This window comes from Danio rerio, chromosome 16, assembly GCF_049306965.1.
Source record: "Danio rerio strain Tuebingen ecotype United States chromosome 16, GRCz12tu, whole genome shotgun sequence".
NCBI classification, from domain to species: domain Eukaryota; kingdom Metazoa; phylum Chordata; class Actinopteri; order Cypriniformes; family Danionidae; genus Danio; species Danio rerio.
Window position 1 is genome coordinate 51521741 of NC_133191.1, and position 15817 is coordinate 51537557.

Sequence of the window (15817 nt, forward strand, 5' to 3'; positions counted from 1 at the left end):
CAGTTCACATTTCCAAACTCTCCCTAATCAAACACACCTGAATCAGCTCATCAGAACATTAGAAAAGACCTGAAATGAATTTTTCTGATAAGGGAAACTATCAAAATATGTACTGTTTGTGTCCCAGGAAAAAGGTTTGGGAAAAAACGTTCCCCTTCGGTTGGGGAACTTCAGTGCCATGAATGGGAGGATTCGGATCAGAAGCCGCTTATCTGGAGAGTATTGAACGGGCCAATGAATGAAATTAATTGGCAGCGTAAGCTTGCGCAGGTGTGCGACATCTGCAATTATCTCAGCATATAAGCACACCTGAAGCCAGCAGACGCCATCCTTTTCGCTTCAGATCCTTTCTGAGTGAGTCGATGAGGGTTCCTCTTGCTGATCAGCACTTCAGAGCGAACGAGTGTGTCTCCCGGTCCAGAGTGGGTCTTCGCGGTGGCAGACGGTAGAGCTGGGTTACTCCCTTGCCTGCGGTTCTTTGGGTCCGGTCCTCCAGAGCGGTGCGTATAGTTGCAACTTTCCTAAAAGAGCAACACAGTCGTGCAGCACGTCCTTTTCAGGATGGCGCTCCGACTGTGCGTTTCTGGATGCGGGGGTTTCCTGTCTCCGGATGATGGACACGATCACTGCATTGCATGTTTGGGGGTCCAGCATGTTAATGCGGTGCTCGCGGGCGGTTCATGTCGTCATTGCGATGCCATGACCGTTGCACAGCTAAGATCGCGGCTAACTTTCGCAAGAGAGCGAGCCACCCCAGTTGCCTCCTGTTCTAAAAAAGCAGCGGGCGCTCGGGCAGATCTGAGGGTTTCAGCGGGAGATAATCCGCCGCCCACGGGCTCGCGGACCTCTCGCTCCTCACGGCGCTCCATCCAAGCTTCGGGTGGTGAGAGTGATCTGTCTAACCAGATGGTAGCTCTCACACTCGCTGACACCGGAGATCAGATGTCCTCCGCGGCATCGGAGGGTGGGCTTTCACTGTCCGACGAAGATCCGGACCCGCTCGCCCCCTCCGGGCAGGTGAGCGCTGTCAAATCGGATCCTGAAGCGGACATGTTAGCCGTGCTTTCCCGGGCTGCTTCGGCCGTGGGGTTGGAGATGGTTTATCCCCCAGCTCCGCGGCCGGACCGACTAGATGGGTGCTACGTAGAGGACCAGAAGGCGAAGCCTTCGAAGCCTCTCGTCCCCTTCTTCCCGGAAGTGCACAGTAGGCTCACGCAGTCCTGGAGGGCACCTTTCTCTGCCCGTGCTGCGAGTGCCTCCGCCCTCACCGCCCTTGACGGCGGAGCTGCCAGGGGGTATGAGGCGATCCCGTCAGTGGAGCGCGCTATCGCGGTCAATCTTTGTCCGCGCGGCGCCTCTACGTGGCGGGGTTTGCCCCGCCTCCCGTCCAAAGCCTGTAGGTTGTCTGCCTCCCTCGGAGCCAGAGCTTATAAGGCTGCGGGCCAGGCTGCTTCTGCTTTGCACGCGATGGCCACCTACCAGCGCTACCAAGCGCAGGCGCTGGCCGAGCTGCACGAGGGCGGGTCCAACCCAAGCTTATTACATGAGCTGCGCACCGCGACCGACTATGCTCTTCGGACTACTAAGTCCGCCGCGTGTGCGCTGGGGAGGACGATGTCCACACTTGTGGTTCAGGAACGCCACCTCTGGCTAAACCTGGCCGATATGCGCGACGTTGACAAAGTTCGCTTTCTTGACTCGCCCATATCCCAGGCTGGCCTGTTCGGCGACACCGTCGGTGAATTCACCCAGGAATTCAAGGCGGTGAAAGAGCAGTCGGATGCGATGGGCAATGTCATCTATCGGCGTGGCCGTAAGCCCGCTCCGCCCGCCGAGCCATCCACCTCCGCTGTTCCTCGCCGAGGGCGCCCGCCAACGAGTGCTGCCCCGCCCCCGCCTGCGCCTCCGGCCAAGCGGGCGCGGCGTTCACCTCGAAAGCAGGCAGCCCCTCCTGCCCAGGGCGCCGTTAAGTCCGGTAAACAGACCGCGAAGCGTCCCTGAGACAGGCCATCCGGAGAAGAGGAAACTTGCTCTTTCCCCGCTGGAGGGCGGGGCCCCGATAACAACGGTACTTTTCAGTGCCACCAAAACATCAGTAAAAGAGCACTTTTTCCCTTCCCCGGATGTGACTGCACGAGTTCTGCCAGTCCGGGACGCGCTGCCTTCCGGCTCGCAGACTCTACGTGCTTCGCCAGTGGCTCACGAGCGCTGGGGGGACGGTCTCCCTTCCCTCAGCCCTCCAGCCCCCTCTCCGGAGTCAGGGTGCGGAGCCAGAGCGAATCGCTCTCCTCCAGCTCTTCCGCGGGACCCTCGTGCTTCCCGGATCAGCACACCCACTCCGCGCTGCCCCACCGCTGGTACGTCAGCGATTGTAGCGATGACTCCATTAGCGAGGGCTCTGCCTGCCTGGTTAGCGCGGGCCAGCCCCTCGCGGTGGCTCATACGCACAATCAGACTCGGTTACGCGATTCAGTTCGCGAAACGGCCCCCCAAGTTTACGGGCGTGTATTTCTCCAGGGTCAACCCCCTGTCCGCCCCTGTCTTGCGAGAGGAGATTGCTGCCCTCCTGGCGAAGGGTGCAATCGAGCCGGTTCCTCCAGCCGAGATGGAGAGTGGGTTTTACAGCCCATACTTCATCGTACCCAAAAAGAGCGGTGGGTCACGGCCAATCCTAGATCTGCGCGTTTTGAACCGCTGTCTGCACAAGCTGCCGTTCAGAATGCTCACGCAGAGGCGCATTCTCCAATGCGTTCGTCCTCGGGATTGGTTTGCAGCCATAGACCTGAAGGACGCGTATTTCCATGTCTCCATTCTTCCACGCCACCGCCAATTTCTGCGGTTTGCGTTCGAGGGTCGAGCGTGGCAGTACAAGGTCCTCCCCTTCGGGCTCTCTCTGTCTCCGCGGGTCTTCACCAAACTCGCGGAGGGTGCCCTAGCGCCCCTTCGGCTCGCGGGCATTCGCATACTCGGTTATCTCGACGACTGGCTGATTTTAGCCCACTCGCGGGAGCAATTGATTATGCACAGGGACGAGGTCAACCGAGAAAAGAGCAAACTCGCCCCCGTGCAGAGGATTTCTTTTCTCGGGATGGAGCTGGACTCGATCACCATGGTAGCGCACCTCTCCGAGGAACGCGCTCGCCTGTTGCTGAACTGTCTGAGGGAGCTCGACAGCAAACTAGTGGTCCCACTGAAGTTCTTTCAGAGGCTCCTGGGGCATATGGCATCCGCAGCCGCCGTCACGCCGCTCGGGTTGCTCCATATGAGACCACTTCAGCACTGGCTTCACGATCGGGTCCCCAGACGCGCATGGCACGCGGGCACACACCGGGTCTCGGTTACTGCGCTGTGTCGCCGCGCCCTCAGCCCTTGGAACGACCCCTCGTTCCTACAGGCCGGTGTGCCTCTAGGACAGGCGTCCAGCCATGTTGTTGTTTCAACAGACGCTTCCAACACGGGTTGGGGGGCCGTGTGTCGCGGGCATGCGGCTGCGGGCCTCTGGAAGGGTGCCCAGCTGCATTGGCATATCAATCGCCTAGAGCTGTTGGCAGTGTTCCTCGCTCTCCACCGCTTTTTACCGGTGCTGGAGCGGCAACACGTGCTGGTCAGGACGGACAGTACGGCGGCGGCGGCGTATATCAACCGCATGGGGGGTATGCGCTCTCGCCGCATGTCTCAGCTCGCCCGCCGTCTGCTCCTCTGGAGTCACCCGCGGCTGAAATCGCTGCGCGCCATTCACATCCCAGGCACGCTCAATCGTGCAGCCGATGCGCTCTCACGACAGCTGGACGCCCTGGAGAATGGAGACTCCACCCCGAGTCTGTTCAGCTGATATGGGCGCGATTCGGGGAGGCCCAGATCGATCTGTTTGCTTCCCCCGAGAACGCTCACTGCCAGTTGTTTTTTTCCCTGACCGAGGGCTCTCTCGGCACGGATGCACTGGCCCACAGCTGGCCTCGGGGCATGCGCAAGTATGCGTTTCCCCCAGTGAGCCTGCTCGCGCAGTTTCTGTGCAAGGTCAGGGAGGACGAGGAACAGGTTCTGCTAGTTGCGCCCCTTTGGCCCAACCGGACCTGGATATCAGAGCTCTCACTCCTCGCGACGGCCCTCCCCTGGCGGATCCCTTTGAGAGAGGACCTACTCTCTCAGGGACAGGGCACCATCTGGCACCCTCGCCCCGATCTTTGGAACCTCCACGTGTGGTCCCTAGACGCGAGGAAGACTTAGGTAACCTACCGACTGCGGTGGTTAATACCATCACTCAGGCTAGAGCCCCCTCCACGAGGCGCGCCTACGCCCTGAAGTGGAGTCTATTCACTGAATGGTGCGTCTCTCGCAGAGAAGACCCCCGAAATTGCCAGATTAGTGTTGTGCTCTCTTTCCTTCAAGAGAAGTTGGACAGCAGGCTGTCGCCCTCCACTCTCAAGGTTTACGTGGCCGCCATCTCCGCTTATCATAGCGCGGTAGCTGGCGGCACCGTGGGAAAGCATAACCTGGTCATCCAGTTCCTTAGGGGTGCTAGGCGAATTAATCCATCTCGCCCCCCTCTCATGCCCTCTTGGGATCTCGCCCTCGTTCTCACGAGTCTGCGATCCGATCCCTTTGAGCCACTCGAATCAGTATCTCTAAGATTTCTGTCCCTGAAGACAGCTCTGCTGGTTGCGTTGGCCTCCATCAAGAGGGTCGGGGACCTGGAGGCATTTTCGGTCAGTGACTCGTGCCTGGAATTCGGGCCGGATTACTCTCACGTTATCCTGAGACCCCGCCCCGGTTATGTGCCCAAGGTTCCTACCACCCCCTTTAGAGATCAGGTAGTGAACCTGCAAGCGCTGCCCCCGGAGGAGGCAGACCCAGCCCTTTCTTTACTTTGTCCAGTTCGCGCTCTGCGCATTTATGTGGACCGTACTCAGAATTTTAGATCATCTGAGCAGCTCTTTGTCTGTTATGGCGGTCGGCAGCAGGGAAGTGCCGTATCGAAACAAAGATTATCCCACTGGATTGTGGATGCCATTTCACTCGCTTATTCGAGTCGAGGTCAGCCGTGTCCCCCGGGAGTACGTGCACACTCCACTCGGAGCGTTGCATCCTCTTGGGCGCGTGCACGCGGCGCCTCTCTAACAGACATCTGTAGAGCTGCGGGCTGGGCGACACCCAACACATTTGCAAGGTTTTACAATCTGCGAGTGGAGCCGGTTTCCTCAAGGGTATTAGGTAACCCTTTGGTGATTGAGGAGACAACTCGGTAGGGTGTTGAAACACGCTTGCGGCGCCATTCTCCCTAAACACGGAGGTACGTGCGCCTTTTTTATCTGTCAGTAAAGTTCCCCGTCAGGTGAGCCCTGCAGATTCCTCCGTGGCCCCCAGCACTGACTCAGCGGAGGAGTCACTTGCTGGCCCACTACGTTGTAGGTCTGCCCGCTGGTCAGCCCGCGTTTTGGGTATAGGTGCCTGCTATGCGTGATCCCCACTAGGCGATCCCATATGCTTATTCCGCCACGGTTAAGTCCCCCCCCTGGGCGGACCCGTGTCTTCCCTCTCCGCTAACCACTCTTTTGCTATGCGTACTCTCCCTTTTAGGGCTAGTCCATAGGTAAATTCTGCCATCTATCCCCCCCTTGGGTAACGGATGGCCTCCGCAGCGTCCTCCCTATCGGGATTGCACGCTTCCCAACGTACTGTCGTATTTCCTAGAATTATCTAGATGCTCACGACTTCCCAAAAAATATATCTAAATCCGTAAAACTTCTGTTGAAGTAGGATAAATTAGGGCCAGGGACACGTTGGAGGACCGCGCCCCCCATGATGTGGGTGCGTCACGCTTGCTTGACTATCTCCTCATCGGGGGTGTTGGTAAGGTGCAGTCATTATGGCGCTTTCCATATTCTCCCATTCATGGCACTGAAGTTCCCCAACCGAAGGGGAACGTTCGAGGTTACAGAAGTAACCCTTCGTTCCCCGAGGAGGGGAACGGAAGTGCCATATTCCGTCGCCATAATGACTGTCCCTTAGCTGTTTGAAAGTCTCTTCAGCTTAAAAGGATGGCGTCTGCTGGCTTCAGGTGTGCTTATATGCTGAGATAATTGCAGATGTCGCACACCTGCGCAAGCTTACGCTGCCAATTAATTTCATTCATTGGCCCGTTCAATACTCTCCAGATAAGCGGCTTCTGATCCGAATCCTCCCATTCATGGCACTTCCGTTCCCCTCCTCGGGGAACGAAGGGTTACTTCTGTAACCTCGAACGTTCTAAAGCATACAAATACCATATGTTTGCAGTTAACAAACGTGCTAATTTAACATAGATTCAGTGATGTAAAGTAACAAATTATAAATACTCAAATTACCTTAATTGAGTAGTTTCTCTCAGGAGTTGTAATTTACTAAGTAGTTTTATAAATGTGTACTTTTACTGTCCCTTGAGTACATTTTTAGTGTAGTATCTGTACTTTTACTCCAATACTTTGCTTTAGCCTGCAGTCACTGCTTCATTTTTTCCTGTCTATGGGAATTAGAAAAATCCGTCCTGTGATTCCTGTCCAATCAAATCACACATAGAAGGTAAATAGCATCATGATGAACTAACTCAAGACATGGGCGATTTATAATTGCAGCAAACCGTTTGGAAGCATTAAAAGTGTTGAGATGTCCAAATCTTTACACGCATTAACCCAGAGACTGTTTAAAGGCATGTGACTGATGAGAAGATGACGGATGTTTACTGTATGATGACTGAAATTGCCTTAAACGCCCAGCAGACACAAGGCGTCAGATCGCATTGTACCACCAACGTCGCGGGGATGTTGCATTTTGTTTGGAAAATCGGTTTGACGCCAGAACTCAATGTCAAGCCAACATCAGTGTCCAATATCCAACCTAAAATCAACCAAATATCAACATTTAATGATGTTACCGCTTGACATTGTGTGGACGTTACCACTATCAGATGTTGGATTTTGGTTGCCATACCTGAAAAATAAATGTCAGTATTTGATGTCAATATGATGTTGGTTTAAGATGTTGGCTCATCGTTAGATTTTGGTCACTTTCTTACAACCTATAATCAACCAAATGTCAACATGACGTCGTTATTGGACATCAAAATAATTTTGATGACATTGCTATCTAAATCTAGGCATTGCTGGACAATAACTAAATGCACTACAGAATTTTACGTTTACACACATCCACAAATAGCATGTAAGCGCATCAACCTTTAACAGCGTAATACTCATAACTGTTGAGCATACCTCCTAATACTCCCATTTTTCCCGGGTGTCTCCCGTATTTCAGACCCATCTTCATTATTTTTCTGTCTCCCATAAAACTCCTGGAATCCCCCTCACCCTCCTCATCTTTTTGGTACAGTCCAGCCTGAAACCTGGTACATTTTTCGAATCAATTCTCCACCCAACCCCGCACCCCCCCCCTCTCTCTCTCTCTCTCTCCGCCCCCCTTCCACCGCTCTCCCGGATTTTCAGAATCAAATGTTGCCAGGTATGCTCTTGAGTACTTTTGACTTTTGAAAGGGCTACTTATTACTCATACTTTGAGTATTATTTACAACAGATACGTTTACTCTACTAGAAATACATTTTTTATCAAGTGATAGTACAAATAAATAAATAATTAAAATTATAATAGAAGGTAAAGGGAAGAGAGTTAAATATAACTATTAGAAATATATTTAAATATAAGTATTAAAAGTAGTAGAAGTAAAAGTAGTAGTAAGAATAATGTGGCTATTACTATTATTAATTGTAATAATACATAGGGCTGAGGAGTGTGTGTGTGTGTGTGTGTGTGTGTGTGTGTGTGTGTGTGTGTGTGTTTGTGTTTGTGTGTGTGTGTGTGTGTGTGTGTGTGTGTGTGTGTGTGTGTGTGTGTGTGCGCACACGTGTGCGCGTGTGCGTGTGTGTGAGAAAGGGTGGGAAGGAGGGAAGTGGGAGGAAAAGTGATTTAGTCTGTAAACCTAACCTCTGGGCGCCGTTTCATCTCAGAGTATGTTAACCCTGAAATGAGAGAAACTCTGGGTTTTTCCGTTTCAAAATGGCAGGTTTGTCAAATTCGAGAAAGCAGGGTAAATAACTCAGGGTCAGTTACCGTGGTCACTTACTCTGTGAACCTAACCTGATCAGGAGCAGTTTCTGTCGGTCTCCTCCTTTTTTTTTAAAAAAGGAAGCGGTATTTCTCGCCTTAGCACTAGGTTTCCACCCACAAATTTTTATGTGCATTTTGGATATGCACATAAAAAATCGGTTGATGGAAACGCCAAGATGCACATAACTGTTGAAAATAGGCATAAAAACCAAATGCACAAAACTGAGTAGAATAAACTTTCTATTCAATCAGAAAAGATAAACTACGATGGAAACACTTTCACCGAACAAATTCCAGTACGAGCATTTAAAAAAGGTTTGTTATAATAGATCATATGATGATGAAAATGTGTGAGAATGGTCCTTTTTTAATGAATAATTATTTTAAATTCACTGACTAGATTAATAGGATTATTACTCATTCTAAAAGCTATATTTTAGTACTGTTTACATTCTAAATGCCAGCTGTATTAGAGTTTAACTTTCTAGAAGGAACAGCATAATGGATCTTTACTTTTCAGCATTCACAATCTTATCGATTTAGACCAGTGGTTCTCAAACTGTGGTACGTGTACCACTAGTGGTACGCGGGCTTCCTTCTAGTGGTACGCGGAGGAATGAAATATGTCATGTACATGCTACATATATTTTAAAATTTATCAAAAATGATGTATATAATATGCCATATATGACATAAAGCCTATATTTCTGAGGTAATCTGCCACGTTTTTTTTATCTGAGCAGAGTTGTAGCCGCTTTACTGAGCCTACTACGCTACTGTATTTCAATACTGCTCATTTTTGGTGGTACTTGGAGAGACAATTTTTTTCTGAGGTGGTACTTGATGAAAAAAGTTTGAGAACCACTGATTTAGACAGTACTGTCAAAATCATTCAGAAATGGAGCCCAAAACCAGGACAGAGCCTCTGTCACGTCTTACCAAAGTAAAACAGGCTAATAACAGGCACTTTAATTCAAGTGCTCTTATAATATTTAATCAAAATAACTCCCCCCTTCCTCCTCTTCAACATCTCTTCTCTTATTTGATTGGTTTTGATTGGTGCAGATGTCAATCAAATGAGCTCAGTTAACAGTGTCACAATAGTACAAATAAAAAAAATAATAATCTATCACAACTTCTGTTTCATGCCAAGTAAAACTAGAACAACTGATCTTATTCCAAAAATGCAAAGCATAATCTTTTGCGTGAGGCTTGCCAGATGATTATACCACTGAAGCCGGCCAGCAAGATTCTCACGTGTTCTGACGGTTTCTGTAGCGGATGTCTTCTAAAAAAAACTGCATTGATTATGTATCCGATAATTAGCCTCCGGTTATTCAGACACTCTCCTGCAGGAGTGCATCTGTGTCTGGTCTGTCAGCTGGTTTATCTGGAGCGTTTCCCTTCTCTGCTGGAGCTCTTCACAGGGTTAATGCTGCAGAGCAGAGCAGTGTAAACATGATGCTAATGGCGATCATGTCCTCCTGCAGCTCACACGCTCAATAAAGACCAGCGCTGCTAAATGGAGAGGCACTTGTATATTTGACCAGATAAACACTAGTTTGACTTGTAAATTGTCCTTCTCTTCAATAACTGCATGTTAATGTAAAGCCTTTCGATTGTTTCCAATTGTATTGTTTAAGGGTAAATGCTGTTCATTGGATACATTAAAAACAGCTGGATTGTGAAATATTAGAGTTTAATTTTCATCAGTGTTAAACAAATAACACTTTAAATAAATAATAAATGATAATATTAATTGTTGTTGTTGTTATTATTATTATTATTATTATTACTATTATTATTATTATCATTATCATTATTATTATTGTCATGTTGTTATTATTATTGTCATGTTGTTATTATTGAATTCAATTCATCTTTAATTCTTTAGTGCTTTTGCAAAGTAGATTGTCAAAGCAGCTTCACATAGAAGATTAAAGTAAATTGAAACCTCGTCAGTCCAGTTTTCAGTGTTGAAGTTCAGTTTAGTTTAGTTCAGTGTGGTTTAATATTCATTGCTGAGTGTCACATCCATCAGTGACCACCTGAGGGCGCTGTAGTGCATCAGAACACAGTTAGCACTACAGCGTCCCAGAAAAACTACAATCCCATACATACCATGCGCATACACCGGAACACTTACACTGACCCGTCATCTCATCTGTTCTGTGTTACCGTTGATTATCTGGACTATTTATACTACCATTTCACCCCTGTTTTGCATCGCGTCGTTTGTCTTTCTGATCTTCCTTGTCTCGCTTGTTCCTAGTTCCACAGTAAGTCTTTTATTCATAGTTCGTTGTTCCTGATCGTGTTGTTGTATTTTTGCCTAAGTCTAGTTTGTAGTGTTATTGTTTCTAAGCCTTGTCTCTGTTTTAGTTTCTGGTTTTGTCGTTTGTTTGTTACTTTGTATTTTTGATCACCTTGTTTGTTTCACTGTAAATAAATCTGCACTTGGATCCGCACCTTTATGTTCTTGTTCCTGTTTTGATCACGCCAAACTTGACAGCTGAGTGTCCAAACACTGAATAGCAAACCCATCGATGCGCAGCTCCACAAGTCCCGAACCATGCAAGCCAGTGGCGATGAAAAAACTTCAACAATTGACGAAAATGAAGGATGTAAAAACCTCAAGAGAAACCTAGATCAGTTGGGCAAGACCATTTCTCATATGGCCAAACGTCTTGTGCAGAACTGTAGTCTAGGCGCCGGAGGCTGGAGAACACTGGACGTCCATCGTGGAAAGCTACAGGTGAAGAGTTCACCGGCTGGTGTGCATGCTGGCCCTATAGGATCAATGTGAGGACTCTTCCGTCACTTGGGTTTTACAGGGATCAGTCTTATGCTCTCCACTCCTCCATGACCACCACCACAGCTGCTCAGGATACGGCCTGGTCCAGGATTATGGAATCCTTGGCAATAATAAAAAAAAAGACTAAAGCTGTATCCCAAATTGCAAAATTATGGACTATTCTACACCATTTTGTAGTATAGTGTAAGTAGTGAGTTTACACTGAAAACTCTAGTGAAATAATAAGTGCACTTTAATTACCCGGATGATGCACTCATTCAGCCGGTAAAATGAAGTGTGTAATGATGGACCCTTCACGCACTCGACGACCGCAGGTTTGCTCGTGTAGAGGAAGGGGCGGAGTTATCGAGCGCACATGTTGGATAACTTTATTTATTTTGGATGGTGAAAGCAAAATTCTCGTACGAGAGGGATTATAGCGCCTCCCGATGGTGAATGCAGTTACACTCACGGCAGGTATTATTTGATACTTCGGTCATTTATTTCACTGATTTGGCGACCATCAAATGTCATCAGTGAAACGGTTTAAACTTCCACTTAGCAAAAGAACATTAGTGCTCCAATTGGGACGACACACATATACTATGCTGTTAAGTGTGTAAATCATAAATACATAGTGCATGAGTGCATAGTGTATAGTGTGCCATATGGGACGCAGCTTAACATATGTGAAGATGCCGTTCAAATTCAAATGTCTTTTGGGAAGTGTTCCCGGCTCCGGTTGCCCTAAATAATGAAGACTAACAGTCCTTTAGAGCATTTAGATTTCAACAGCGTTTGTGTTTTATGTGTATGCTAATATAAAGAGATGTGCCTTTAATCTAGTTTAAAACTGACAGAGTGTGTCTGCTTCCCAAACTGTGCTAGGAAAGCTGTTCCAGAGTCTAGGTGCCAGATATGAGAAAGATCTACGGCCTACAGTTAATGTTGATATTCTGGGAATAATCAATTGTCCAGAATTAATTGAGCGTATAGTGGACGTGATGGGCTATAATACACCAGGAACTCCCTCAAATACTGGTGAGCTAAGCCGTTCAGGGCTTTGTGGGTAGTCAATAAAATTATTTACACGATATTTAATAGGGAGCCATTGCAATGATAAACGAACTGGAGTAATATGATCATATTACTTTGTTCTAGAAAGCACTCTATCTGCTGCTTTTTGATCTAGCTGAAGTTTGTTAAATAGGCGAGCAGGGCAACCGCCTAGTAATGCTTTACAATAATCTAATTGAGAGGTCATGAAAGCATGAATAAGCTTTCCGCATCAGTCATTGATAGCAGATGTCGAAGTTTGGCAACATTTTTAAGATGAAAAAATGCAGTTTTAGAGATGCTTGAAATCTGGCCTTCAAATGCCAGGTTACTATCCAAAATCACTCCCACATTTTTGACTGAACTAAGAATCCATCAAGGGTTAGACATTGCTCTAGGTTTTTGCGTGTAAGGTTTTTGGGTCCAATTAGCAAGACCTCAGTTTTATCTGAATTTAGTAATAAGAAGATATTAGTCATCCAATTTTTAATATCAGCTATACAATCTGTTAGTTTTGTAAATTCATACAAGTTATTAGGTTGACAAGAGAAAAAAAGTTGTGTGTTATCAGCATAACAATGAAAGCTGAGAGAGATTGACTTAGAATATTGCTAACCTGTTTTATTAATGATTTGATCAGCTGTAGTTTAAAATTACGCTGGGGGTTTCCTCTTTAAGGGCTTATGGTCTCTATTGCCATCTTGTGGATGGAAAACATCTCTTTTCTGATCAATGACAGACTAATAGCCGCCAATGTAGTGTCTCTTAGAAATTATAAATATTTTAAAATAGGCACTATCCTTATAAATAAACTGCATAGTTGCAATCTAAACAACTAAAAAAAAAGCCTCAAAAGTACATTATGTTGTCCAACAGCAGCAATATTTGTCAAACTGTATAGTGTCCTTTGCTTGTCGCTGTATGTGGGCGGAGTAATACACAAGGGTGAAAGGTGAAGAGGCTGGACGAGTGTTGTTATTTGCAGAAAATCAGCCAGATTCAAGAACTACAATAGAACAAGAACAAGCAATATAAGCTATTTATATGGACACTTAGCAGTATAGTGTTTTATTATAGAATGCAATGAAATTAATAAAAAGATGAAAACTATCTTTTGAATTAATAATTTTAGCCAGATAAACAAATTGTTTCAGTCTTAGGACTCCACTTTCTCCATAATTAAGTAACTTTTAGCAAGCTTTTACTGTATTTTAATCCAAAATAAGCCTCAAACCTTTACTGTGCATGTTTTTATTTAATTTACTTTGTAAGTTAAACCTAAACTAGTTTTTTTTTATTTACTACGTTTTCAACTGACAGCATGTCATTAAAACAACCCGGACTCATTGTGGAAACGTAGCCCCGCGGACGTTTCTGCGGACCGCGATTTACGTCCCGGGAGGTACGTATTTGAGCGGCTTTTGTGTTCGCGGATCCGCGAGAGGCCGCAGAGCACGCGGTGTTCGCGCCAGCGGCGTTTTTGCGCGAAAAGCCGCCGGATCGGCTGACTCGGCCGCCCTCCTCTTCCTCCTCCTCCTTCCCTAAACCCGAGCGACGGTTCGCAAAAGCCGTCCAGAAAAAAAAGCAAAAAAAGCAAAAGCCCTTGTCTTCGATTTCGACCGCGGTTTCGGATCCCGCCGCGTTCTCGCCCTTATTTTTCGGATTCCGTTTTCCGTCTTACTTGATTTCCGGAACCGCTGTTCCCCTGATCCCGGTCGTCGTCCACGCGGCCGGCTCCTCCTCCTCCGGGGCCTCCGCTCCGCCGACGCAACGCTGTGAGCTAAGCGGACAAACTGGTTGCATCGGGAAAGCCCTCCACTCGGAGGCGAGCCGTCGGCCGGTGAGCGCGAAGAGGAGGGGCGGAGCGGCGACACGACGCCCCGCAGCGTTCGCTCGAAAAAAACTAAACGCGGCCTTACGTATCTCCGGCCACGTAAATCGTGGTCTCCAGAAACGTTTTCAGAATGAGCTTGGGTTGCATTAAAAGAAAATTGTGTTTCTGCACCGCAACAAAATAAATCTACATAAAGTAATGAGTTTTTTTTAAATAGGTTTTCTAATACTGCCCCGTCTGCCACTGTTTGAGCAAACAGACAGACCCTTGTCATTGGCAGAGCCAGTGCTGCTGTGTCAGGATGCTGAAACAAACAGAGCAGTGTTTGATAGGCACAGAGTCACAGCGTTCTGACAGTCTTCTGACGAGTCTGACGGCTTGTCACCCATGGTTCTCAAGTCTAAAACACCTTGTTAGTCTCGCTAAATGCTCCATGTCCTCAAAAACCTGACAGCTGCTTGCATTATAGTTGCTCTTTTTACCTGCAGTCCAAATGATCTGGGAAAACTACCAGAGGTCTGAGGAAGAATAATGTTTGATGGACAGGTTTCGTGTATAAAAATGTATGAAATCTGTATGCTTTTACAACTTCCTCTTAATTTTCCAGCTTGAGGATGAAGGATTTTTTTTATAAGCACAAAGTCACTTAAGGGGGTTGTTCTTTATATCAGTAAGCACTGTTACTAAACTACCTCAAACATTGTGTTGTAGTCCTGTAGTTCCATGAACAAACACATCATCACAATAACCTGAATTTACGAAATTCACACACAGCTGAGCAGAGAATAGGTGACTTATGTTAATAGTGTTGTCATGTTCAAGAGATGCTGTTTCACAGATCTAATACTGATGTGCTTTTTTCCTCAACTGTTTACATTTACAGTGGATCCGGAAAGTATTCATAGCGCTTCACTTTTTCCACATTTTTTTTTATGTTACAGTCTTTTTCCAAAATTGATTAAATTCATTTATTTCCTTAAAATTCTACACACAATACCCCCATAATGACAATGTGAAAAAAAATAAATTGTTGCATATTTATTAAAAATAAAAAAAGCTGAAAAATCACATACTTTGTTGATGCACCTTTGGCAGCAATTACAGCCTCAAGTCTTTTTGAATATGATGCCACAAGCTTGGCACACCTGTCTTTGGGAATTTTTGCCTATTCCACTTTGCAGTACCTCACAAGCTTTTTCAGGTTGGATGGGAAGCGACGGTGTACAGCCAAGGTCTGGGCTCTGGCTGGGCCACTCAAGGACATTCACCGAGTTGTTGTGAAGCCACTCCATTGATATTTTGGCGGTGTGCTTTGGGTCATTGTGCTGCTGAAAGATGCACCGTTACCCCAATCTAAGGTCAGGAGCACTCTGAAGCAGGTTTTCATTGAGGATGTCTCTGTACATTGCTGCATTCATCTTTCCCTCTATCCTGACTAGTCGTCCAGTTCCTGCTGCTGAAAAACATCCCTCACTGTATCTCATTGCTGAAAAACATCCCTCACATCAATCACTGTAGGGATGGTATTAGCTTGGTGATGAGCGGTGCCTGGTTTTCTCCAAACATAACGCCTGGCATTCACACCAAAGTGTTCAATTTTAGTCTCATCACACCAGAGAATTTTGCTTCTTATGGTCTGAGAGTCCTTCAGATGACAAATTCCAAGTGGTGAGTAGCTTCCGTCTGGCCGCTCTACCATACAGGCCTGATTGTTGGATGGTTGTCCATCTGTAAGGTTCTCCTCTCTCCACAGAAGAACACTGGAGCTCAGACAAAGTGACCATCAGGTTATTGATCACCTCCCTGACTAAGGCCCTTCTCCCCCGATCACTCAGCTTAGATGGCCGGCCAGCTCTAGGAAAAGTCCTTCTGGTTCCAAACATCTTCCACTTACAGAAGATGGAAGCCATCATTGCTCATTGGAACTTTCAGAGCAACAGAAATGTATCTGTAACCTTCCCCAGCCTTGTGACTTGAGACAGTCCTGTATCGGAGGTCTACAGACAATTCCTTTGTCTTCATGCTTTATTTGTGCT

General features: G+C 47.1%; 1 protein-coding gene across 12 annotated transcripts in view; it reads left to right on the forward strand.

Moving 5' to 3' along the window:
• Positions 1-15817, forward strand: part of thsd7ab (thrombospondin, type I, domain containing 7Ab) — a 346631-nt gene that overhangs the window by 207543 nt on the left and 123271 nt on the right. The gene's annotated exons all lie outside the window — the stretch shown is intronic.